The 27,792-nt window shown below is 40.6% G+C and overlaps 1 long non-coding RNA gene and 2 pseudogenes across 1 annotated transcript; 2 read left to right on the top strand and 1 right to left on the bottom strand.

Annotated features, from left to right (window-relative positions):
* Positions 1–833: 833 nt before the first annotated feature.
* Positions 834–27,743, bottom strand: LOC131503093 (uncharacterized). The gene is made up of 3 exons (XR_009257319.1): positions 27,340–27,743; positions 3,417–3,553; positions 834–926 (listed from the first exon to the last, which is right to left on the bottom strand). It is a non-coding gene; the product is annotated as an uncharacterized LOC131503093 (long non-coding RNA).
* LOC131505857 (U6 spliceosomal RNA) lies at positions 16,255–16,352 on the top strand (annotated as a pseudogene).
* On the top strand, positions 17,110–17,745 carry LOC131503078 (large ribosomal subunit protein uL22-like; annotated as a pseudogene).
* Positions 27,744–27,792: the final 49 nt, after the last annotated feature.

Below are 27,792 nucleotides of genomic sequence, written 5' to 3' on the forward strand. Positions count from 1 at the left end.
AACCTTGTCATCTCACACTCCTCTCCTGATGACACAACGTGGCCTTCCATCAGCCACCTGCCCCTGTGCCCAGCAGATGCCTGCCTTGGGAGATAGGGAAGAAGGGAGGGTGCAGAGAAGGGGACAAGGCCTCCTTCTTTCCACCACCTACCCAGGCTGGCAACCCTGGAGCCCTCCCAAAATGTGGTGAGAACTCACTGCAAGCTACAACATGGGGACTCTAGAGGAAAAAACAGGTAGATGATTTCCTCTAAGCCCTGAGAAAGAGCAAGGTCTGAGCAATTCAGCAGCCTGCCTGCTTCCAAAGTTCCTGCTCGGTAGGGACAAACCTGTGGCCTCCATCTGCACGGACCCCCCCCTCTTGCACCACTACTCAGGGCTCCTCTGCAAAGGGGAAGGTCTCACACAGCCCGCAGAAGGGAAGGCTGGACAGCAGGACCCCCACACAAGGAGAGCAGGGGGCACAGAGAGCACAGCAAACGTTGTTTCACCAAAGGACCTCATGAGAAGGCAGAAAGTGCATATTTACTATGCATACCTAGTTGCACTAAAATTCACAGCTGCTGCTTAACATATTTCTGACAAGAACATGTTAAAAATATATGTGGAGGGTTGCACAGGGAGTAGTTTACAATCGTACTATAAATCACATTTACTTAAACCTCCCTAATTTTAATTCCCCTTACGCTGCAGCTGACATAATCATGATCACATGATTAGCAGATGTAGACTTATTCGTTTTAAAAAGGGAAATTCTTCTTTGGGATGAAAAGCAGCACACACCAGAAAGATCAAGCCCAACTTGGGCACATCAGCTAGGCCTACATACAGTCCGGTTCTCCAAGTTGTAAGACATGGCTTTGGGAATTCTTTCCCTTACCCTGTTTTGTTTCCTTTGGGGCTTTCGCTGCTCACCTCCGAGGCCACTGAAACAAACAAGCAAAAAAGGAGACTTAAGACAGCCACCCAGCACCTGCGGGCCTCAGCCTGTGCCAGCCTGCTGTGGCCACCTGGATGCCAGGGTCCAGGCAGTACTTTTCACTCACTCAGCTCCTGGCCAGAGGAGGAAGAACCTTACCTGCCATTGTTCTACTCGACCCGGTGAGACTAACCCGGAGAAGTCCGGCTCCCAAGATAAAGGACTAGGAGGGATGAATAATTAATCATTCACTGGAACTTGAAGCAGACGGTAAGTGTGAGGCCAGGGTGAATAAAAGAAAGAAACACTAAGCAAAAAGGCCAAGTTTTATTCCATAAGGAAGCTCAGACCAGACAGGGAGGTGGTGGGGAGGTGGGGGCGGGGGGGTATGTTGAGCTTCTGGGAGCTGGAGTCTTTTTTTTCCAAACACTAGTTTTGGACTGAGAGAAATCAGACCTTGGTTTCCAAACAACTCCAAGAGGATACTTGCTGTTAAAGGAAAATGCCATCTTTGGAGCCGGTCACCTGGTTTCTGCACCTGCAAGTGGGTGACGAAGAGTTCATGTTCCTCGTGCCCAAGTAGTCCCCATTCCTAGGAAACTTCCTTTTTATTCCGAAAGCAGTTGACTATTGCAGGCACAACAACTCAACTAAGCCATTTGCTGATTCTTTTAACCGTGTGTCCTTCATTCAACAAATCTTTAGGAAGCCTTTTCTCTGTGCCAAGATCTGTGCTGAGACACTTGGGATCAAAAAGAAAAATAGGACCAAAGCATCTCCAGACAGACTTGCGGGCTTGTGGCATTAAACACCTGCCTGTGTTGGTGACTTCCACATCACTGTCTCCAGCCCAACGTCTCCCCTGCTCAAAAATCAGAGCCAACATCTCTCCTGGATATCTCATGCTATCTAATAGGCATCTAAATGGAAGTTGTCCAAACCCAGACTCCAAACCTGCTGCTCCCACAGCCTCTTTGTACACTTGTTTCTAGGAGTCATCCATGCTTTCAGCATTGGTCAGTCTTTTGGGGAACTTGAAAACACAACAGTTTTCTAAAAATTATTTTGATGTTTATTTTTGAGAGGGAGAGAGAGAGAGAGAGAGAGCAAGTATGAGCAGGGGAGGGGCAGAAAGAAAAGGAGACAGAGAATCCGAAGCAGGCTCCAGGCTCTGAGCTGTCAGCACAAGAGCCCAAGCAGGTCTTGAACCCACAAACGGTGAGATCATGACCTGAGTCAAAGTCAGAGGCTTAACAGACTGAGTCACCCAAGAGCTGACTAAAAATCATTGTTAACTGGGCTCCTGGGTGGCTCAGTCATTAAGTATCTGACTTCAGCTCAGATCATGATTTCACAGTTCCTGAGTTTGAGTCCCACATCGGGTGAGCTGGAGCCCCACTTCAGGTGAGCCCTGCTTCTTTCTTTTTTCTTTTCTTTTCTTTTCTTTTCTTTTCTTTTCTTTTCTTTTCTTTTCTTTTCTTTCTTTCTTTCCCTTTCTCTTTCTCTTTGTCTCCCCCCCATCCCTCATGGGATTCTCTCTCTCTCTACTACCCCTCACCCACTTGCGCTCTCTTCTCTCAAAAAAATAAATAAATTTAAACTAAAATTAAAAATCTTAAAAAAAATAATTTTAACAAGGTAATAGAGAACTGAAAAGACAAAAGAGGACCCCTGAGGTAGTACAGAGGTGGTCAGTGCTCAAAGAAGCCACTACCCCAAGAGCTAGGGGAACAGAAAGGAGGGTTGGGGTTATCTGAACCTACAGTCTGTGAGGAGGGGCCCACAGAGCTAGACTTCTGAGGAGGGAACCAAAGTCAGAAGGTGCCAGTACCTCTGAGGGGGCCCGGTGAGGCTGGTTCTGGGAGTGTGAGGAAATTGGAACCATCTACTGTTGCAGTGTCACTGACAGGAACAGGAAGTCAACATGATGGAACAGCGTCCCCTTCCACCCCAGGCTTGGTGTGAGGAATCGCCTCTAGCATCTCCTTTCAGCAGAACTGAAAGTGGACCAAGCTAGAATAGCTGAAGGGTGGTCTGCAGAGAGACATGAGCCTAGAAACAAGAACGTAAGAATCAGCACAGTCCACCTCTTTAGCTACTCAGCATCCACACACCTTTCTACCAAACTTCTTTCTCTCGAACACCACCTCCAACTTGCCAACGGATCCTCTCGGCTGTACCTCTAAAATATCTCCAAGACTTGACTGTTTCGTACCCCCATACTGCACCAACTGTGTTCCAAGGACCAGTCTCACCTGGATTGCACAGTAACCTCCTGACAGGCTTCCTTTACTTGACCTACTGTCAACTCTCCACACAGAAGCCAACATCACTATATTCATGAGCTAGGGCTGCCCTCACAAATTATCACCAATTTGGTAGATTAAAACAGAAATTGACTCTCTCAGACTTCTGGAGGCCAAAGGTCTGAGATCAAGGTCTCAGCAGAGTTGCTTACTTCCGCATGCGTTGGAGGGAGAACTTAGGTGTTCCCTACCTCTCTCCTAGCTTCTGGTGGTTGCAGGCAATCCTTGGTGTCCCTTGGTCTTGTAGACAGATCACTCCAATCTCTGCTTCTGTCTTCACATTGTCTTCTTCTCTGTGTCTCTAGGTGTTTCTGTGGCCATTTTTCTCCTTATAAGGATGATAGTCATTGAGTTTAGGGCCCATCCTAAATCCAGTCTGATATTATTTTGAGATCCTTAACTTGATCATATCTGCAAAGAATCTATTTTCAAATAAGTTCTCATTCACGGGTACTGGGGATTAAGACTTGAAAATCTTTTAGGGGCCACTGTTCAACCCAATACAGTGATAGTGGTAAAACACAAATCAAATCATGTCACCCCTCTGCTCAAAATCCTGCAATGGCTCCCATCGTACCCTGGGTAAAAATTGCACTTCTATACAATTCTGGATGCTACACCTCTCTGATTTCCTCTCTGACTTCTCTTGCCTTTTTCACCCTGCAGGAACTACGTCATTCCTCACCACTTCCTACACATGCCAGCCTCAAGTCTCTGCACACGCTGTCCTCCTACAGGGAACATTCTCCCTCCAGATATCCCCATGGCTTTCTCCCTCAGATTCTTCAGATCTTCTCTCAAAAGTCACCTTCTCAGCAGGGCTTCCCCTAACTTCACTGTATAAAATTCCACCTCATTTCCTGCTTTATTTTTGTCATAGAATTTAATAATACATCATCCTATAAATGTTGAGTTCTATTACTTTATGTCTCCTGCCATTAAAATATAAGCTTCACTTGGAGCACCTGGGTGGCTCAGTTGGTTGAGCATCTGACTTCAGCTCAGGTCATGATCTCACAGCTCGTGAGTTCGAGCCCCGCATTGGGCTCTGTGCTGACAGCTCAGAGTCTGGAGCCTGCTTCAGATTCTGTGTCTCCCTCTCTCTGCCCCAGCCTACTCGCATTCTGTCTCTCTCTCAAAAATAAATAAATATAAAAAAATTATAATATACATATATATATGTGTGTGTGTGTATATATGTATATGTATATATATATGTGTGTATATATACACATATATATATACACACATATATATACACATATATATATACATATATATATACACACATATATATATACATATATATATGTATATATACACACATATATATACACACATATATATATACATATATATATATGTACATATGTATATATGTATATATATATGTGTGTATATATATGTGTGTATATATAAGCTCCACAAAGACAAAGAATTTTTTTGCCAATTTCATTCCCTGCTATACCTGAAGCACCTAGAATGTTGCCTGGTGCCTATAGGCACTCAGTAATTATACTTTAAAAGGCAGTTTATTCAACTAGAACTGCACAAAAGAAAAAGTATCAAAGTTCTTGTGTTAATGGGGCCCAATCCTAGAGCAGCACTAAAGCTAGCAAGTACGTCGTAAATCACAACACACGCAAATCTCGTTTTGGTGTATCTGATTCACCTTATACTGGTGATGTCTAATGATACCATAATTGTCACCAGCGGAGTAAAATAGTTGAAACTTTTCTCAAATATAAAAAATAAAAAAAACAATTTCAATTAACAATGATAGAGGAAAGACTGAATTCTTTCTATTTTTGTTGTAGAACATAATGCTACAAAACCTTTGTCATATTGAAAGGCAATTAAAGAGTATTCAGCAAAAATCCCTAGGAAAAAAATTCCTTTAGAGATGTGTCAGAAGGTTAATTAATGAAAATATGTTATTTTCTGGTTTATTTTACATTTGCAGCATCTATAAGCTTTTTAAAAGACTTTTTAAACCACTTTACTGAAATATAATTGACATAAAATAAACTGCACATATTTAGAATATACAATTTGGTAAGTTTTGACATTTCTATAAACCCATGCAATTATCCCCCTCAAGAGAGTGAATCACATCATAAATAAGATAGTGAATATAACCATTACCCTCAAAACTTTCCTTGGGACCCTTTACAACCCCTTCTAACCTGCCCTAACCTGCTCTTTGACAGTCTGTGGTTTTATTTGCATTCAGTTTAAAATACTTCCTAATTTTTCTTTTGATTTCTTCTTTGACCCATTTAGAGATATATTCTTGAGCTTCTAAAGATTTGGAAACTTTCCAGAGATCTTTCTCTTGTTGGTTTCTTATTTAATTCCATTATGATTACAGAGCATGTTTTGAGTGATTTAATTCCATTATGAAAACAGAGCATGTTTAAAAGGTGAATCCTTTTAAATGTATTGAGACTCTTTTTGCAGCAGAATATGGTCTATCTTAGTAAATGGACCATAATATAAAAAGAATATGTATTCCACTCTTATTAGATGGCATGTTCTCTAAATGTCAATTATGTCTACTCGGTTGATAGTGTTGATTTGATTTTCTATTTCCTCACTGATTTTATTTTTTTTTAAATAACTTTTTAAGTTTATTTATTTTGAGAGATAGACAGCAAGTAGAGGGGGTGCAGAGAGAGAGAGAGAGAGAGAGAGAGAGAGAATCCCAAGCAGTCTCCACACTGTCAGTGCAGAGCCTGATGCTAGGCTCAAACTCACAAACCACAAGATCATGACCTGAGCTGAAGAAGGACATTTAACTGGCTGAGCCACCCAGGTGCCCCTTCTTATTGATTTTCTAATTTTCTCTACTTATCCTATTGATTATTGAAGGAGGGGCATTGAAATCTCTAGCTATAATTGAAGACTTGTCTACTTTGCATTTGTTAGTTTTCACTCATGTGTTTTATTCTATTTTTTAAAATTTATTTATTTATTTATTTATTTTGAAAAAAAGACAGAGAGTCAGGGAGAGCAGAGAGAGAGGGAGAGAAAGAGAATCCCAAGCAGGCTCTGCACTGTCAGCACAGAGCTGACACGACTCAAACTCACTAACCAGTAGGTTATGTCCTGAGCTGAAATCAGGAGTTGGATGCCTCTTCACTTCATGTATTTTTGTTAGTAGGGGCATAATACTTAGGATTTTTACGCCCTCTTAATGAACAGGCTCTTTCACCACTAGAAAAGGAGATTTTGTATCCCTGGTAATAGTCTTAACTCTAAAATCTACTTTGTCTGGGGGCGCCTGGGTGGCGCAGTCGGTTAAGCGTCCGACTTCAGCCAGGTCACGATCTCGCGGTCCGTGAGTTCGAGCCCCGCGTCAGGCTCTGGGCTGATGGCTCGGAGCCTGGAGCCTGTTTCCGATTCTGTGTCTCCCTCTCTCTCTGTCCCTCCCCCGTTCATGCTCTGTCTCTCTCTGTCCCAAAAATAAATAAAAAATGTTGAAAAAAAAATAAATAAATAAAATCTACTTTGTCTGATATAAACATAGCCATTTCAGCTTTGATTGGTATTAACATGGTAAACTCTTCCCATTTTTTAGAAAAATTTTATTCATTTTTGAGAGAGAGAGAGAGAAAACAAGAGTGTGAGTGAGGGAGGGCCAGTGAGAGAAGGGGACAGAGGATCTGAAGCAGGCTCTGTGCTGATAGTAGCAAGCCCAATGCAAAGCTCTAATCCACGAACCATGAGATCATGACCTGAGCTACAGTCAGACACTTAACTGACTGAGCCACTCAGGCACCCCTACAATCTATGTCTTTCAATTGAAGTGTTTAGACTATTTACATGTAATATAAAGCTAGCTTTAAGCCTATCATCTTGTTTTTTTATTTTCTATTTGTCTCATCTGTTCTTTATTCTTTTCCCTCTACTTTTCTTCCTTTTCTATTGAGTACTTTTTACAATTTCATTTTATCTCCTTACATGGTTTATTGACTCTTCATTTTCTTATTTTAGTGTTTGCTTTTGGGGGTTGTACTATACGTCATTAATATAGCATGATATGCTTTCAAGTAAAATATCACTTTACATAGAGAACCTTATAATAGTGTATTTCCAATTCTTCCCATTAGGCCTTTATACTATGTTTCATCCTACTTATACATATGTTATAATATAAAACTCACAATTGTTATTTTTGTTTAAACAATTATCATTTTTGTACCAGCTTTATTGAGATATAATTCACATACTATATAATTCACCCTTTGAAAGTGTACAATTCAGTGGTTTTTAGTATATTCACAAGATTGTGCAACCATTACCAGTATATAATGCCAGAATATTTTAATCATCCCAAAAGGAAACCCCTTTTAACCTATATCTCCCAAATCTCCCATTCTTCCAGCTATTTCTTTTCTGTCTCTATAGATTTGCCTTTTCTGGACATTTCATATAAATGGAATCATACAATATGTCATTTTTTATGATTGGCTTCTTTCACCTAGCATACTTTCAAGGTTCATTCATGTTGTCGTATGTATCAATATTTTATTCCTTATAATTGCTGAATAATATTCCATTATGTAAATATATTACTTTTTAAATCCTTTCATCAGTTGATGGACGTTTAGGTTATTTCCACTTTGGAACTGTTAATGAATAATGTTGGTATGAACGCTCTGAAAATAAATAAAGAAACCTTATTTATTTATTTATTTATTTATTTATTTAGGAGGAGGGGCAGAGGGAGAAGGAAAGAGAGAATCTTAAGCAGGCTCCATGTCTAGCACAGAGCCTGACATGGGACCTCAATCTCATAACCATGAGATCATGACCTGAGCCAAAATCAAGAGTTGGACTCTAAAATGACTAAACCACCCAGGTGCCCCAAGGAAACCTTATTTAAACTGGAGTCAGGAGCTCTCATGCACTACCTCTCAAGCACTATCACTCACTGTTAGAAGCATATCTCATATTCCCCGACAGGAAGAAGCTTACTCTACATACTCTATCAAGAAGAAGGAAGAATTTCTCCTTGCCTAGCAACAGCCCAACCAATGAGAAACCACCACATTCAGCCAACGAGAAGCTGTCACAGCCCCTCACAGCTTCTTTTTCCCTTGTAAAAGCAAGCCCCTCTTCTCTGTTCTCTGAACTTGCCCATGGTTCACCATAGTTGACTTGTCCCAAATTGCAATTCTTTTCTATTCCCAAATAAACTAATTTTACTGGTAAAAGATCTGGCTCTTTTATTATTTATTTATTTATTTATTTATTTATTTTTTGGAGAGAGAGAGAGAGAGAGTATGAGCAGGGGAGGAGCAGAGAGAGAGGGAGACACAGAATCTAAAGCAGGCTCCAGGCTCTGAGCCGTCAGCACAGGTTGCTCTTTTTTTAAGGTTAACCATACTCATGTACATGTTTTTGTGTGGACATGTGTTTTCATTTCATTTGGGTGTGTACCTATGAGTAGAATTACTGAGTCATAGGGTAACTTTATGTTTAACCCTTTATGGAACTGCCATACTATTTTCCAAAGCAGCTGCACCATTTTACATTCCCATCAGCAATTATAAGGGTTACAATTTCTCCACATCCTCATCAATACATGTGACTATTTGTCTTTTTGACTATAGCCTTCCTGGTGGTATTTCATCGTGGTTTTGATTTCCATTTCCCTGATGACTAATGACCAATCAATTATCTTTTATAGAGCTATTTTAAATATAGATTCAAATCATATATATTTACCCATGTAGTTATTACTTTCAATATTCTTCAGTCTTTTTTGTAGATCTCTATTTCCATCTAGTATAATTTGCTTCTGCCTGATGGACTTTCTTTACTGCTGCTTGTACTGTGAATTTCTAGGTGATAAATTCATTCAGCATTTGTATGTCTGTAAAGTCTTTATTTTCCCTTCATTTTCTGAATGGCATTTTTTGGGGTATAAAATCTTGTATTGACTGTTTTCTCCAGTCCTTTTAAGATGTTGCTCCACTGTTTGTGCTTTGCTTCTGTGTGTGTTTTCTGACGAGAAACTTGCTGTCATTATCTTTGCTCCTCTGAGTGTAACCTGACCTTTTTCTGCTAAGCTGGTTTTAAGATTTTCCCAGAAATCTTACTAGGCTGTGCCTTGGTGTAGTTTTCTTCCTCTTCCTCCTCCTCCTCCCTCCTCCTCCTCCCTCTGTCCTTTTCCTCCTTCTTTTTTGGTTAGGGTCATTATGCTTCACGTAGTTTTAATGAGATTTGAAAAATTGGGGACCATTTTTATTCAAATAATTTTTTTTAATGTTTATTTATTTTTGAGACAGAGAGAGACAGAGCATGAACGGGGGAGGGTCAGGAGAGAGGGAGACACAGAATCTGAAGCAGGCTCCAGGCTCCGAGCTGTCAGCACAGAGCCCGATGCGGGGCTTGAACTCACGGACCGTGAGAACATGACCCGAGCCAAAGTCGGACACTTAACCGGCTGAGCCACCCAGGCGCCCCTCAAATAATTTTTCTTTGCCCACTTCCTTTTCACAACTCTAATTCCTCCTATATTAGGTAGGCCACTTGAAGATGCCCCTTAGTATATAGATGCTCTGTTCAATTTTTAAAAATTACTTTTCCTTTCTTTGCTTCATTTCAGAACTGATAAATGTCTCTTTGTCTTCAAGTTTACTACTCTTTTCTTCTGTAATTATCCTGCCATTAATTCTAATATATTTTTCACTTCAGTCATTACAGTTTTTATCTTTAGAGATTTAACTTGAATCTTTTAATAACTCTCATGTCTCACTTTTTTCTAAGTCTTATTTATTTATTTTGAGAGATTCTCTTTGGGGAGAGAGAATCCAAAGCAGACCCTGTGCTGCCAGCACATAGCCCAATGTGGGGCTTGAATCCACAAAGCCATGAGATTGTAACCTGAGCTGAAACCAAGAGTTGGACACTTAACCATCTGAGCCACCCACGTGCCCCTCTACTTACTTTATTAAACATATGTCATGCAGTTAAAATAAATGCCCTATACTCCTGTCTACCAATTCTAACAGTTGTATAAGCTCAAGGTTGACTTTTATTGATTCTTCCCCTTAATACAGATAATATTTTCCTGCTTCTATTCATACCTGGTAATTTTTTATTGGATACTAGTTATTATGAATTTTTCTTGTTGGCTGCTGGATATTTTTGAATTGCCATGAATACCATTGGCTGTGTTCTGAGATGCAGTTAAATTACTAAGAAACAGTTTGATTCTTTTTCATCTTGTTTTTAAGATTTTTTTAGATGACAGCAAACCAGTCTTCAGTCTAGAGTTAATTATTTCCCACTACTTAGGCAATGTGCTTCTGAGTATTTTATCTAATGTTTTGAAAATTATGAGGATTTCCAGTCTGTGTGGTGGGAATAGGTACTAATCTTGGGCTTGTACAAACTCTAGGTATTGTTCATTTTAATCCTTTTGGTGGTTCGTTGGCCTTGTGTAGTTTTCTCACTCACACACACTGCTGAGTGCTCTGCCAGATTCTTAAAGGGAACCATCTGCTCTTTAGAATTCTCTCTGCACAGCTCTGTCCTCTCCAGTACTCTGTGAACATTAGCTGTCTTGTCCCAGGCCCTCAACTCAGCCTCTTTAGCCAGGCGATCAACCAGGTTCTTCCTGGATTCCCTTTCTTTGCACTACAGCCTAGAAACACTCAAAGAAGTAGGTTAGGGCAACTGTAAGGTTTATTGGATTTTTTTCCCATTTCTTAGGGAATAGTGTCCTTTGCTGCTTGATATCCAGGCTCTTGAAAAATTGTCTCATTTATTTTGTCCACTTTTTTTGCAGTGTTGTTGGTTGTATATGGTAGGAAGCAAATGTGGTGTCTGTTACTCCATCTTAGCCAAAAGTGGAAGCCTCTGTCAGCCCTTTACATTTTCAATTTATTATGATTTCTTTTCTCATTCTAAATAAATGTTCACTTTTCTATTTAATCCTATCTGTAATTTTGCATTATTTTTCTTTTTTTTAATATTTATTTTTGTAGTTTGAGAGAGACAGAGAGAAAGCAGGGGAGGGGTGGAGAGAGAAGGGGACAGAGGATCCAAAGTGGGTTCTGTGCTGAGAACAGAAAGCCCGACGCAGGGCTCAAATTCACAAATCACGAGATCAGGACCTGAGCCGAAGTCAGATGCTTAACCCACTAAGCTCTCCAGGCGTGCCTGTATTAAAGAGGGTGTCCACTGTTGTATAATCTCCAGCCCCATACTCAGGCTCTTGAGTTGAACCACGTGGGTTGGAATTCTGGCTCCACCTCCTATTAGCATTGTGACCCTGAGCAGCCTCTCCTTCTCCATTTCTTCATCTATAAAACCAGGATGATAATAGGACCTACTTCATGATGTTGAGCATTAAATGAGTTATTACATGTGAAACACTTAGAAGACAGCCTGAAACCTAGAAACCCCTCAATAAACCGTTATTATTTGAGCTTCTTCAATGTATAGGTGGTATTATGAATTATGGAATTACCTATACAGAGTGTTAAGAGTCTGGATAGAGGACACCACCCTCCATAACTGATGAGAGCAGAGGAGGTACAGACCACGAAAGAAACAACATGGCCAGGAAATGGGATAACCAAAAGAATATAATGTCCTAAGAGAACAAAATAGGTAATTTCCCAAAGAAGGGAGAGATTAATATAGTCTATGCCACTCAAGATCAAAATGAGAACTTAAGAATGATCTCTGGATTTGTCATGATTTCTTAGAGACTCCAGGTTATTTATAAAAGTATCAATAAGAGAATTGCATATAGTTAGTGTAAATGGATTCTGAATGGGGCCATGACAGACTTTACAAGTAGACAATCTAAAGTTGCTCTAATGCTATTTTTGAAAATATGTAGGGCGTAAAAAAATAAAACCAATGGAACATCTTGCAATATCAGTTCTGGCTTCTCAGTTGTTTTGTTGGTTTATTTTGCTTTTCTTGCTTTGTGATTCTTGGCTTTGTCCTGTACGGGTAAAGATGACGAATGACAGGTTTCCCACAACAGAGACTAGGCTCCAGGTGCTTCATTCTCTCCATAGCATCATGAGCATCATCTTGGTTGAAAATATAGCCAGAATTGCTAAAAGCATGAGCTCTTGTCCCAGGCCTTATTGGAAGAAGAAACTTTGTTCCATAGCTTTGGATATGAGTGGGCTGATTCCCCATGAGGAGAAATCAGGCTGTTAGACACCACACTCCCGTCCTGTAGAAATGGCTCCCCAGCAGGGCTTTTTCTCTTGAAGTGCACCATCCGGCCCCAGAATTTCTCTCTACCAGGAAAAACCCCTGCCCAACATTTCAGTATCATCCTGGGGAGCATTTTCAATGGATGAGTGAGCTTCCAACCATTTAATTCCTTAAACAGCAAAACTTCGGCTGTTCCCGGGAGTCTGTGCATTGGTTCAGAAAAAGCCATGCTGCTTCCATTCCCTAAAAATCCACTGGCACAGGACCTCTGAAGCATCCATCATCTGTTAGCACCATGGCTGTGTGTGTAGGGGGGTGGTCCCCTGGAAAGGCAGGGGCTCTTGTCCTGGAGTCTGCATCTCACGGCTCCACCCTCTGCTCTCCAGACAGGCTGGCCTGTGAGATTTTCAGCCTCTTCCCTCTGGGCAGCTTCAGGCTTACTTGACCTATTTTCCACAAGCTCAAGACAGAGGGCATAGGAAAGCGCTGAATCACTCCAGGGTCTGCATTGTGTCCAGTTACAAAGCCCAATGTCAAAGTGAAATACCGCCCTTTTAACAGCTCCATATCTCACAGATTTAATGGTCAATTCTAATTAAAGATAAGCTTATGTTTCTTTATATCCTTTCCCTAGAGTAAAAGAAAAAAAATTTCTTTTCTTCTGGGAGACTCTAGATTCCGTATTTATAAACATCATTAGAGGCTATATGTTTTCTTAACGACTGGAAAAGTAAAGATTTCATCTATTCGCCCAATCAGAATAGAATTATTTCTCCTTCTATTGTTAGGAAGTTTTCCCCCTCCCCAAGTCCAGCTTAGTGTCCTGGGTCTCTAGGTACATAGTAGTCACTCAAGAAATATTCACTGGTTGAAAAAATGAATGGAAGGATGGTTGGATAGAAAACTATCTGTGGGGGCGCCTGGGTGGCGCAGTCGGTTAAGCGTCCGACTTCAGCCAGGTCACGATCTCGCGGTCCATGAGTTCGAGCCCCGCGTCAGGCTCTGGGCTGATGGCTCGGAGCCTGGAGCCTGTTTCCGATTCTGTGTCTCCCTCTCTCTCTGCCCCTCCCCCGTTCATGCTCTGTCTCTCTCTGTCCCAAAAATAAATAAAAAACGTTGAAAAAAAAAAAAAAGAAAAGAAAACTATCTGTGCACTGTTGTCTCCTAGGACATCCTCCCAACTAGGTAGAGAACCCTCACAGTGCTTCTTGGTAGTTCTTCTTCAGGGACTATAGAACCAAGCCAAAATGGAATATCTTGCATCAGGGACAAGACGGAAACGGTCATAAAGGAAATCTAACCTAACCTTACAGGGATTTACAGCTCTTAGAAATCAGCAGAGGGCATCAGCCAATTCTCAAATACCAAGTCTGTTTGTGACATCTCAGAACTTCCTTATTCCCCTGACTGATCTATCTTGATCCAAATAAGAAAGAAGACCACTAGGCCACCAATCAGCTGAAAAAGCCAAATAACTTCTGCATTTACCCTGTAAAATATCCCTTAGTCAGTGAAAAACTTTGCACTCATTTCTCCCATAGCCTTGAGCTTCCTGAGTTAAAAGCCTCGCGATAAGCTCATCTTTCCGTTTTGTTTTATTCATTGTAGAGTTTGGTTTTTGACAGGACCCACCACTCAAAGATGGGTCCCATCAAAGGCCCGTTTGGGGTTCATACAATAGAATTTAATAATGAAGACACTTTTATTTACTTCTTTGCTCTGTTTTGCAGAAGAGCTGGGTGAAAACCTGGTCCCCTGAGTCCTGGGCAGAATTTCTCAGTGAATGGTCGGAGAATTGTGTGTTTCCAGCACAGCTCAGCTCAGCTCTGTCAGGCACCTTGGCATCCACTCAGTCCTGGAATGGCTGTGGCTCGCCCGGGGTCTGAACAGGAGCTCAAGTGGCTCTTCTGGGGCTCTGAAGCAATTAAAGTTGGGATTTGTTCTTCTTTGTCATGAGGCTGTTGGATTTTATGGTCTTTTTAGAAGCCTTGGTGACTGCTGGCCCCACTCCAGAGGGCATCCTTCCTCAGATGTTCCAGGATGCTGCAGCCCACAGAGAATTTTGCAGACAAGGTCCCGGGCCCACAGAGTCAGAGGCCAGGGGCTCAGTTTAACAGAACCAAGCCAGACTTTACCAGTGCAGCTCAGTGACTATGACTGCTTTACTCCATCCCCTCCAGTCTATTTCTCCCTTTCCTGGAGCTGAGCCAGGCTTCTGGAGGCGGTCTCCCCCTCTCAACAGGACCCTGTAATTAACATTTCTTCTCTCCTCTTTTTCTCTGCTCCAGTTCCATCTGCAGTTGCCTAATCACAGCATTAGCAACTGCAGATCTGATCCCACTCCTGATACGGTCTCCGCAAGGGAGGGCTTTGAGCCAAGAGAAGACAGGCTTGTGGTCATGAGAAACGAAAGGAGCCTCCCCAGGATGAAAAGAGGCCATGTCTGTAACCCACAGTACTCGGCACGGGAAAAGTGCTCTTACAAGGGTTGCTGGTCTGATGTTAGTTGTGTAGTCTTTTTCTTTCAAGTTTATTTGCTTATTTTGAGAGGGAGAGGGTGGAAGGGGGCAGAGAGAGAGAGAGAGAGAGAAAGAGAATCCCAAGCAGGCTCTGCAATGTTGATAGTGGGGAAAGCAATGAATGTATGGGGGCAAGGGATGGGCCTTCTCTGTACATTCTGCTCAATTTTTCTGTGAACATAAAAGTGCTCTAAAAAATAAGACTTCTTTTGGGGCGCCTGGGTGGCTCAGTCGGTTGAGTGTCCGATTTCAGCTCAGGTCATGATCTCACTGACAGGGAGTTCAAGCCCCACATTGGACTCTGTGCTGACAGCTCGGAGCCTGAAGCCTGTTTCAGATTCTATGTCTCCCTCTCTCTCTGCCCCTCCCCCACTCATGCTCTGTCTCTCTCTCTCTCTCTCTCTCTCTCTCTCTCTGTCAAAAATTAACGAACATTAAAAAATAAAACCTATTTTGTTAAACTCCATATACTCACTGCCAACTCCCAAATTTCTTTCTCTCTTTTTTTTTTTGAAAGAGAGGGGGAGAGCATGAGTGAGTGAGGGGCAGAGAAAGAGAGAGAAAGAAAATCCCATAAGGGGCAGAGAGAGAGAGAGAGAGAGGGAGAGAGATAATCCTGAAGCAGGACTTGACCTCACCTGACATGGGGCTTGAACTCATGAACCGTGAGACCATGACCTGAACCGAAGTCAGATGCTTAACCGACTGAGCCACCCAGGTGCCCTCAACTCCCAAATTTCTATCTCTAACCCAGAGCTCACACCTAAATACTTGACTCAGTTAGTTATTCAATGATTTGCTCAACATCTCCATTTGGTTATCTAAAAGGAATGGCACATTTAACATGTCCGAAAACAAATTGTTGATTTTCCTCATTTCAACAAATAGTAATTCTATTAGTACTTAGATCGAATACCCTTGGAGTCACCCTTGACAGGATGAAGACCGACATGGGGCTTGAATTCATGAACTGTGAGATCATGACCTGAGCCAAAATCAAGAGTTGGATGCTTAACCACCTGAGCCTCCCAGGTGACCCTTAGTTGTGTAGTCTTAAAGTGACTCCCCACATATTGTCTATTAGTGTCAAGTAAGGGGAAAAAAACAACAAGTAATGGAGAAATTGTACAACACCTTGACCAGGTGGTCCAAATTATCATCCGCATGGGACAGATGACATCATGTGGCTCCAGATGTGGTACCTTGGACAGGACACACCTCACCTGGGCAGCATTCTGGCTGAGATTATATAACCAATGTAAACATGAGGAAACACCAAACACATAATGAGGGACGTGCTATAAAACAAAATGGCATGTGATACAGATATTTAGAGTTGGAATAATACTGGAAAGATTACCATTGCCCCTGCACAAAGATGATATACAAATTTGTGAAGAAACAGAAATGGTGTGGGGCAGACAGGAGATCAACATCATAAAAGACAGATTAAAGGAGGCTAAAGGAACACGACAGTCAACGGTGGTACCTGACTTTAGACTGGAGCCTGTAATGAAGGGAAATGCTATAAAGGACATTGACAGGTCAGCTAACAAAACTTACATATGGAGGGTAGATTAGATAAAAGCACTTCATCAGGCATTATGGTTATGTAATAGAATACTCCTACTAGAAAATATACACTGAAATATTTAGGAGTAAAGGGCCATGAAGTATACAACTTACTTTTACCCTGTTCAGAAAAGAATTATGTTGTGTGTGTGTGTGTGTATACACACAGATAGATATATAAATAACTGTAGATGTAGATTATATATATAACAATTTTCTCTGAACGATTAAAAATTGTTTTAATGTTTACTTATCTATTTTAAGAGAGAAAAAAAGAACTTGAGCAGGGGAAGGGCAGACAGAGAGGGAGACAGAGACTCCCAAGCAGGCTCCATGCTGCCAGTGCAGAGTCCCGATGAGGGGCTTGAACTCAAAATGTGAGATCATGACCTGAACCGAAATCAAGAGTTGGATGCTTAACCAACTGAGCCACCCAGGTGCCTCTCTCTGAACTATTTTATATACATGTATATAGAGAGAGTTGGGAAGAAACATGCAAATGTTAAAGTAAGTGGAGTAGAATGAAGAAATATAGAAATGTACCTTTTCTATTTTTGCAACAAACACATACTGATTTTAAACTCCATTGTTGAGGAGCCACCGCTCTTCCTCTTCCCGTAAGCGGCCTGAGGTGATCTCTGAAAATGGTTCGCTATTCACTTGACCCGGAAAACCCGACAAAATCATGCAAATCAAGAGGTTCAAATCTTCGTGTTCACTTTAAGAACACACGGGAAACTGCCCAGGCCACCAAGGGTATGCATATCCGAAAAGCCACCAAGTATCTGAAAGATGTCACTTTGCAGAAGCAATGTGTGCCATTCTGACGCTACAATGGTGGAGTTGGTAGGTGTGCCCAGGCCAAACAGTGGGGCTGGACACAGGGTCGGTGGCCCAAAAAGAGTGCCGAATTTTTACTGCACATGCTTAAAAATGCAGAGAGTAATGCTGAACTTAAGGGTTTAGATGTAGATTCTCTGGTCATTGAGCACATCCAGGTGAACAAGCCCCCAAAATGCGGCGTAGAACTTACAGGGCTCATGGTCGGATAAACCCATACATGAGCTCTCCCTGCCACATTGAGATGATCCTTACTGAAAAAGAGCAGATTGTTCCTAAACCAGAAGAGGAGGTTGCACAGAAGAAAAAGATATCCCAGAAGAAACTGAAGAAACAAAAACTTATGGCCCGGGAGTAAATTCTGCATGAAATACATGCAACAAAAGTAAAAACAGAAAAAAATAAATAAATAAATAAACTCCATTGTTTAAGGGACAACTGGGTGGCTCAGTCGGTTAAGCACTGACTTTGGCTCAGGTCATGTCTCACGGTTTGTGAGTTTGAGCCCCGCATTGGGCTCTATGCTGACAGCTCAGAGCCTAGAGCCTGCTTTGGATTCTGTGTCTTCTTCTCTTTCTGCCTCTCTCTCTCTCTCTCAAAAATAAATAAACATTGAATTCCCTTGTTTGAGCAAAAAAGTAGAGACGCAGCATAACATAGAAATTGAGTGTAGTATGGGGGTCCAGTGGACCTGGGTCTAAATCCTGGCTCTGCCACTACCAGCCGTGACCCCTAGGGCAAGTTACTCTGCCCCTGAGTCTCAGTTTCCTTCTCTGTGGAGGAACAGTCTGCAAAGTTCTGTTACAAAGATGAAGTGAGGCAGCACCTAGCAAGTGCTCAGTGGAGGGCATGACGTTCAGGTCATGGGCCAGGGCATGGTAAGATCTCTCCAACCATTAAGTGTTATGATTATGAAGATGCTGTACCTCCTCCACTCGGTGATGCTGCCAGATGCAGTTTCACAGAAGTATAAAGGCTCTGGGGAGTCAGAGGACAGGGGCATCCAGGGGATGCAGTATTGGGGTCATGGCTTGTGCTGGGAAAAGAAAGGTTCCTTGGTGGGAGAAAGCCTAATCAAGAAAGCCACGTAAAGCACACTGTATGTGTTCCAAGGAGCTTCCCCAGACTAACATCATGGTCTGCTCAAACCTTCCTCCGCTGTTTAATAAGGACAGGTGCATGTGTGTGTGTGCACGCACAGGTGCATGTGTGTGTGTGTGTGTGCACGCGCACACACACACACACACACACACACGCTTTATTTGATCCAAGGGCTGTGTGTCTTGGACAATTTTACCACAAAAGCCTAATCTCTGCTATAAGAATTATCAATCCCTTCACTTAGGTCAAACTTTCTGGCCTCCAACAAATACTTCTAAAAAAATCAAAATGCCTTTAAATAGGGGCACCCGGTGGCTCAGTCAGTTAAGCATGGCTCAGGTCATGATCTCGTAGTTCCCGAGTTCAAGCCCCGTGTCAGGCTCTGGGCTGATAGCTCAGAGCCTAGAGCCTGCTTTGGATTCTGTGTCCCCCTCCCTCTCTGCCTCTCCCCTGCTGACTTGTTCTCTCTCTCTCTCCCAAAAATAAACATTAAAAAATTTTTTTAAATAATTAAAAAATAAAATGTCTTTAAGTAATTAACTCCCCTCTAAGAAATCCTGAAGGCATGAAGAAACCAGAGTCTGGGGGGGGAGGGGCGGGGAAGGGAGAAGGAGGGTAATACCCCTCTTTCTGCAGCATTAGACCCAGGTGGCTCACCTACACTGGCTTCAACGTTGGCCTTACTTATCATATATACCCGGTTAGTGGATTCTGTCCCGGAGAGATCATGTGGTGACAACTAGCCCATCCTGCAAATCTGTTGATAGCCAGCCAATCAGCCAGCTTCCGACACTCCTAACTCAGCACTGCTTCGTTCCTGACCTCTATGGTGGGTTGTGGAAACCACACTCGCTTTAATTCATTGAATCCTGGCTCTGCAATGAACTCATCATGTGACTTTGGGAAAGTCATTTACCTTCTCTGAGCATCGGTTCCCTCTTCTATTAAACTTGGGCAATAATATGTACCTCCTAGTATTGCTTGATAAATACTAGCCCCTTTTCATTCTCTATAGTTGAGTGTCATAACAGGCCCATGAGTTGCTATTTGAAAGGGCACGTTTATAATCAGTCATTTTGTTCATATTTTCATATATTGATCTCAGTTTGAACATTTAGTTAATAAGAAAAGACTTTCGACGCAGCAGGAAATTCTCCAAAGATATTCTTCAATGGGTGGTAGGTTTTAAAGTGTCTCTAGGCCTCTGGAATGGATGGCAGTCAATTAGCCTGCCTCTTGCCTGAGAAATCAGACTAATTACTGGTGAGTCTTGGCTAATGGGGTCTTTTGTGAACTCCCTCCCTAAATGAGAAATCTTTAACTTTTCACAAAACCTCAATCTCATTTGTGCTGCTGATTCCTAATATTTCTAAATAAATGCTTGGCCTCTGGGCTTTTGTAGTCAAATAACCCAAATCAAACCAAGCTGCTCTGCCAAGGGAAAAATTTACTTTGCGTAAATCTACTGGAAGAAACTTTTAGAATCAATTTGAAATCACCAAAGGCAAAGACTAGCTGCAGTCCACTCTGGGGCCAGTTTTGTGGATGTGGGCTAAAAGGTAGTTTACTCCGTTTGGGTTTAAATGACTTGTTGAGATGCCCAAACAGTAAACAGTGGCAGGTTTCAGAGCTCAGAGTATGCAAGAAGCAGGCTTGTCCCCCAACCCCAAGTCGACTGCCACATAGAGACAAGCTCAGGGTTCTGTACCTAAGGCAGAGGACACAAAATCCAGGGAAGCCATTATCTGTCCCACATCAACCTAGAAAGGAGGTGAAAGAGTCTGGAAAGGCAAGAGGAGTTTGAGGCAGGAAGTCACTTGAAGACAGCCAAACTTGAAACAGAAATGCACGCAAATGCCAAGAGAACGAGAGGGGTAAGCAATTCAGAGCTTGGCAGGAATCTGGAAAAGATTCCAAAAGTGAAAACGGAGCTGAGGTGTAGCCTACATGGTTGGCTAGAGGGATCTGCTCCAACAGAATCTCCAGTGACCATGGAGGGGATATCTGGAATGGCCTACATGAGTCTTTCCTTCCCACTTCTTCCTCATCAAGGACTTCCACAACAACTCTTGAAATGCAGGATCAAAGTAGAACTTGGGAATGCTGGGTGCCTTTGGATTCCTGTTATTGTATTAAATTACATTGAATTGCCTCCTAGAAGACCCTGAGGTCTTCTTCTATTGGATTTTTACCAGCTCCATTTGTTCTTCCCAAAAAAATTTGAGAAGACACGGTTGTCCATCGCATAGCTGCTTGGGATATTCTGGGTCCTCAATCTATTCTGACTACGTAATGGAGGAACAAAATCCTTCTTTTGGGTAAAAAATTTCAAGAAGATAAAACAAAGAGGCACAAACATGTTTTCAAGACATAGTTTTTTATTGTAATGGGAATTCCTATCAAAAGTTAGGATGCAGCGAACCCCTGTTTCATTCCCTCTCCTATACTTCTCCACTTGGCCTGGGATATCCTAATCAAAATCCTCTTTAAAGCCTTCAGCATCTCCATTCTCTAGTCCCATTCTTAGCACATGTATTTCCCCTCTAGGAACAAGCTTAGGCAGGGGTCTCAATCAGCACATGCAAAACTACATATGTCTCAAAGGCCCATCTGTAGGCAGAACAAGAAAGCCTCTCATTTCTCAATGACTATGGCTGTCAAGCTGCAGTATGCATATGGACTAGTTAGAGAACTTGTTAAAATGCATATTTTGGGTAACTTCTTCTAGAGTCACTAAGTCTGGGTGCATTTTTGAACAGTCATTCTAGGTAATTCTGATTCAGGTATAAAAAGGACACGTTTGAAAGACTGTTTGAGGGCTACATTAGTATCGTAAGTCTTAGAGAACGAGCATCAACTCCAAAGAGGAATAAAGGGTCATTTCCCTCCACTTCTCTAGACCAAAAAGGAATCATCCCCAGGATCTAGACCTCAAGAAAGCAACCTGGTTCAATTGTCCCACTCCAAGATGGTGCTTTGGGAGTCTATGTTACCCATAACAGTGGCTGCCTTCTCCTAAAGATCTTGAGGGGGCAAGATTCCATAGCCTCCCATGCAAAGCCATTCCAGTGTCTAATTGCCCTTCAGTTAAGAAGTTCTTCCTTACATTTAATCAATTCTTTGCAAGTCCTTGCAAGACTCATCAACTCTTGCTCTATTCTCTGTGTAGATGGAAAAAAAACAAGTTATTGTGCAATTTCTATCCATTCATTGAATCACAGGGTATTGGAGACAAAAGGGATTTCAGATATAAACTGGCACTGTGTTTTTATTTGACCTATGAAGGTGCTTGTCCAAAGACACACATAGATTCAGTAGATTATTTAGTTTCCAGTGCCTGCAAAACATCTGAGGGAAGCTGTCCAGGAGGTGGTTAACTATACTAGTCTTCCATCCTGTGCACTTTCTATTCTACTGTGTTGCCTTAATTTGGGGATAGGGATGGGAGCAATCTTTTAGCCTTCTCCATTTCAGAATATACATATGAACCTCTTCATCATTCCTCCAAAGAGATGTGTCTTCCATCATCGTAATCATTTTAGCTGCTTGTCTTCAGATTTTCCTTTGCTCCAAATAGGGTTGTCAGATATAGCAAATAAAAATTCAGGATGCCTAGTTAAATTTGAATTTCAGATAAACAACTAATATTTGTTAGTAAGTGTCTCCATGCAATATTTGGGACATGCTTATACTAACAACAAAAATTATTATTTATCTGAACTTCAAATTTAACAGGGATTTGTATATTTAATGTGGCAACTGTCATTCCAAACATTCTAGAAGTGTAGCAATTAAAACTAGAGACAGAACTTTCACATCTTCAGCAATTCCTCATACTCACTATGAACACCCCCAGTCTCATGGTCTTTATGTTTGAAGCTCCCTCTGCTAGAATGTTCTGCCCCAAAATATCTGTGTAGCTTGATCCCTTACTTCAGGTCACTTTCAGATTTCTATTTATCAAAGAGGTGTTCCTGACCATCTTACAGAAATCTCACCATTACTTCCAACCTTCTCACTCTGATTTATTTTTCTGTCATCACTTATTAACACCTGGCAAAGTATATGTTCACCTACTTATATAATTTCCATCTCTTCCCTTAAAGTAGAACATAAACTCCATGACAGAAGGCACTTGGCTCTATTCATTGCTATATTCCTATCATGTAGAACAGGGCCTAGCATACAATAGGCCATATATTAGTTACTTAATGCTGCATTAAATGACCCAAAAGTGAGTGACTTAAACAATAATCATTTATATCTCTTACTGTTCCCGTGCTCAGGAATTCAGGAGACTGGGCTAAATGGTTATAGCCAAGAGTTTCTCATGAGGTTGTGATCAGATGTCAGCCAGAGCTACAGACATCTGAGGACTTGTTTGGGGTTAGAGGATCCACTTCCAAGGTGGCTCACTCATGTAGCTAGACAATGATCCTGGCTGTTGGCAGGAGAGCTTTGTTCTCTCCATTCCTCTTCACAGAGCTGTTATGAGATTGACTTCAAAGTCATACGCTGTCACTTCCTCCATATTCTATTGGTCACATAGGCCAGTACTGACTCCATGTGGGAGGAGACCTATATTAGTTTTCCATTGGTGCATAGCAGATTATCACAAAATCAGCAGCTTAAAATCACACAAATTTATTATCTCATGGTTCTGTAAGTTAAAAGCTTGGGAAGGAATTTCTAGGCTTTCTGCTCAGGATCTCACAAGGCTGAAACCAGAAACATAGACTCACAAACAGAAGGCAAGTACTAAAATTATAAACCTAAATCTCAACACCTTAATAATTACCTTAAATGTAAGTGGTGTAAATACGTATATCAGGATGATTTTTTAAGTGCCCCAATTATACACTATACCCAAGAAACTTACTTCAAATGTAATGATATAGACAAATTGGAGGCAAAAAGATGGAACAAAATATACTGTGTACACATTTTCAAAACAGAAAAAAACCTAAGTGGCATTATTAATTATATTATTACAAAGTAGACTTCAGAACAAAGAAAGTGATTAGGCATAAAGAGGGTCATTCTATTATAATACAGTGAGCATTTCACCAAGAAGACATAACAATTCTAAATGTGTATGCACCAAATAGCAGAGCTTCAAACATGAAGAAAAAAACTAACAGAACTGAAAGGAGAAATATATGAATCCACAGTTATAGCTGGAGACTTCACACTCCTCACTCAGCTATTGACTGAAACAGTACACAGAAAATCAGCAAGATTATAAAATTGCTGATTTGAATAGTCACCATCAGTCAAATTATCTAATTGGCATTCATAAAATACTTCATCCAACAATAGCAGAATAGGTATTCAAGTGTCCATAGAACATTCACTAAGGTAGACCATATCCTTGGTCATAAAATAAACTTTAACAAATTTAAAAGAATTTAAGTCATATAATATATGTTCTTTGACCATAATGGAATTAAACCAGAAGTCAATAACTGGAAGAAAAACCCAGAAAATCTCCCAACATTAAATGCCTATACTAGAAAGGAAAAAGATCTCAAACCAATTATCTAAGCTTCCACCTTAATAAACTAAACATAAATAAATAAAATCAAATAAACCTAAATAAAGCAGAAGGAAGGAAATAATAAAGATCACAGCAGGAATTAATGAAATTGAAAGCAGGAAAAAAGAATAGGGAAAATCGACATAACCAAAAGCTAGTTCTTTGGAAATAACGATAAAATTGATAAGCATCTTGTAAGACTGAAAAGAAAAACGATAAAAGACACAAATTCCCAATACTGGGAATGAAAGAGAGGACACCACTGTAGATTCAAAATGCATTAATAGGATAAGTAAACACTATGAACATCTCAATGCTTATAAATGCAAAAATTACATAAAATGAAGTAATTCTCTAAAAACCTCAAACTACCAAAACTCCCCCTAAATGAAATAAGCAACCTAAGTAGTCTTACAACAATTAAACAAATTAAATCCATGGTTAAGGCTATGTGAAAAAGGAATTTCCAGGCCCAGATTGTTTCACTGCTAAATTCCATCTAACATTTAAAGAAGAAATAATACAAGTTCTACATGCCTTTCCAGAAAACAGAAGAGGAAGGAACACCTCCCAACACTATCATACCAAACCTTGACAAAGACAGCGCAAGAAAACTAAAAATATCTCTTATAAACATAGATACAAGTCTTCAATGACATATTAGCTAATCCAATCCAGCATAGATATTAAAAAACAGTACACCCCCACCAAGCGGGGTTTATCCTAGAAACGCAAGGCTGGCTTCAATAATCAAAAATCAGTCAATGTAATCCATCTTATCAACAATCTGAAGATAGTATCAACTGATGGAGAAAAAGAATTTGACAAAATTTAACATCTATTTATAATTAAAGCTTTCAGCAAACCAGAAAGAAAAAGAAACTTCTATTAAAGGAAATCTACAAAAAAACCTAGGACTAGCATCAAACTTACTTAGTAGGTGAAAGACTTAATACCCTCTCCCTCAGATTGAGAATAAGGGAAGGACGTCTGCTGTCACAATTCCTATTCAGTACCATACTCCACATCCTAGCTACTGCAACGAGGCAATAAAAAGTAATGAAAGGTATACAAATTAGAAAGGAAAAAACTGCGCCCATTCACAGATGACATGATTGTCCTCAGGGAAGATCCCTAGAAAGCTATAAAAAGCTCCTAGAACTAATAAATGAATTTGATAACATCATAAGATACAAAGCCAACACACAAAAGTGGTTTCTTTATAGTAGTAATGACGTTGGAAACTAAAATTTTTTAAAAACACCACTTACAGGGGCGTCCGACTTCAGCTCAGGTCATGATCTCACGGTCTGTGAGTTCGAGCCCCGCTTCGTGCTCTGTGCTGACAGCTCAGAGCCTGGAGCCCATTTCAGATTCTGTGTCTCCCTCTCTCTCTGCCCCTCCCCTGTTCATGCTCTGTCTCTGTCTCAAAAATAAATAAACATTAAAAAAAAATTTTTTTAATAAAATAAAATAAAAACACCACTTACAAAATGAAGTCTCAGGTATAAATCTCATCTTCAGCCTTAGATTGTTTTTCAAAATCCTACTGTACTAGGGCATTTAAAAGTGCTAAACTGAAGTTCAAAAACAGACAAAAGCTATGGTACCAGAAGACAGAAACGTCATGCGGAGGAGACAGGATGTAGGATTTGGGGTAGAGCATAGGGGGACTTCTGATTTCTCTGGTACTATTCCATGTCTTGCCTTGGGTGATGATATGTTTCTTTTGTGATCATTCACTACAGTAGACAGCTATGAATTGTGTACTTTTCTGTTTTCTGACTGTATGTTCTCCATCAAAATTTTTAAAAATAATAGTGACAAGCATAAAAGGAAAATACAGAGTGCTATCATGTCTTGAAACATTGTAAAACTGCATTTTGAAACTGCATTTGGCATTAACCAACTAAATGTTAGCAGAATGATTTGAGAAATGTTTATTTAACTTCATATAAAATATTTTTGTTTCATAAATTTGTATCATCCTCATCCATATTTTCCTCACATTATTACCTATCAATGCCAGTAACTGTTGTTACAATGGCTAACACCAATCATCCTTACAAAACTCAAGGATGCTTTCCTTTGTGGGATAGGTGGTCTTAAGGTCATAGAGTTGGGATAATCCCCCGACTACATAAGGCCCATCTTTCATTTGTTTCCAGCATCCCAATTCCTCTATTTCCCTCTCTGTCCTCCCCTTATCCCCAGATATAGGTAAGTAGAGAATGCCCTTGTGATTATCCTTGGATGTTACTTTATTCTTTAAAATTATAAATCATAGAAAGTTTTAGTTATTAGGATGAATAAACTCTAGAACTCTGATGTATAGCATGGTGACTATAGCTAATAATACTGTATTATATACTTAAACTTTGTTAAGAGAGTAGATCTGAAATATTCTCACCACACACACACATACACACATACACACACACACACAAATGATAACTACGTGAGATGAGGAATAGTTAATTAGCTTAATTGTGGTAATCATTTCACAACGTATACATGTATCAAAATATCACATTGTGCACCATAAATATATACAATTTTGTTAATTGTATTTCAATAAAACTGGAAGGATTATAGTTTTCTATGTGTGTAAAATTTTAATTTATATAAATGGCTTATACCATAGATATTTACTCGTTTTTTCCACCTGACACCATGGTTTTGAACAATTATCTCTCATGCTATGTGCACATCTAGCTCATTATTTCTGACTGCTGCAGCATTCATTCAGTGTGTATCTTCTACTTTTCTATCCATCTTTTTCTTCCGTGATGAACAACAGAAAGTACTGTGCACCTCCTATCCATCTCCTGCACAAATGTTTCTCTGGAATATATATTGAGGGTTGGGATAGCTGGGTCACCAAGTATGTACATTCATCTTTGCTTGGTACCACCAAAATGCAGCTCTAAATAGTATCTCTTTATGCTTTCAGTTTGTATTTCCCTGTTAGTGAGGTAGAGCATTTCTTTCACAGATATTAGTCATTTAGATTACTGGTTCTGTGAACTGCCTATTCATACCCTGTGCCCATTTTTCTACTAGGTTTCCAAGTACTCTTTACTGATTTAAACAAGTCCTCCCAAAAGTGTAAAGTACAAAGTAAATAATTTGATGTCAAACATTAAACATTTTTCTTCCATGAATAACATTATGGGCAGAATGCAAAGTATACACAGATAACCAAATGTGGGAAGATATTTGCAGGATCTAAAGTATCATGGGGGTCTCCATTTTAACTTATTTAAGCCCCCAATGATCATAGAAGTCAGTGCCCTTATAACTCCATTTTAGAGATGAGAAAACTGAGGCCAGAGAGGCTAAATAACTCACCTACAATCCAATAGCTAATTAGAAGATTATCGGATTTTCAAGTCTATCCTCTGGGACGTCTGCTTTTCCTTTCCACAAGTAAGAAGCTTGAAAGTCATCACTCGAACTGAACAAGTAAAAAGCTGAACTGACTGAAAAACAAGTCTTCCTGGATAAGAGAGGGGAGGATACAGGGCAAACCACTGCCCCCCAACACTTGAGAGGAAAATACAGGAAGGCGCAACTGACTAAAGCAGAGACTCAGGAGGAGAAAAGCCTGTGGGAACCCTTGAGGGGATAGAAAAGCTGAATTGGAATTGACAAATTGCTGGAGGCTCAGTGTGGACAAGTCTGAGAGTTAAAAACTCCAGGGGGATCTGGTCACGAGGGACGCCCACAATATTATGAGATTTACCTCCAGCAGCTTGATCATGTTCCCAAAGTAAGTATCAGAGAAAAATCTCTCCTATTTCT

The sequence above is a fragment of the Neofelis nebulosa genome, chromosome 2 (assembly GCF_028018385.1).
Source record: "Neofelis nebulosa isolate mNeoNeb1 chromosome 2, mNeoNeb1.pri, whole genome shotgun sequence".
Taxonomy (NCBI): Eukaryota; Metazoa; Chordata; class Mammalia; order Carnivora; family Felidae; genus Neofelis; species Neofelis nebulosa.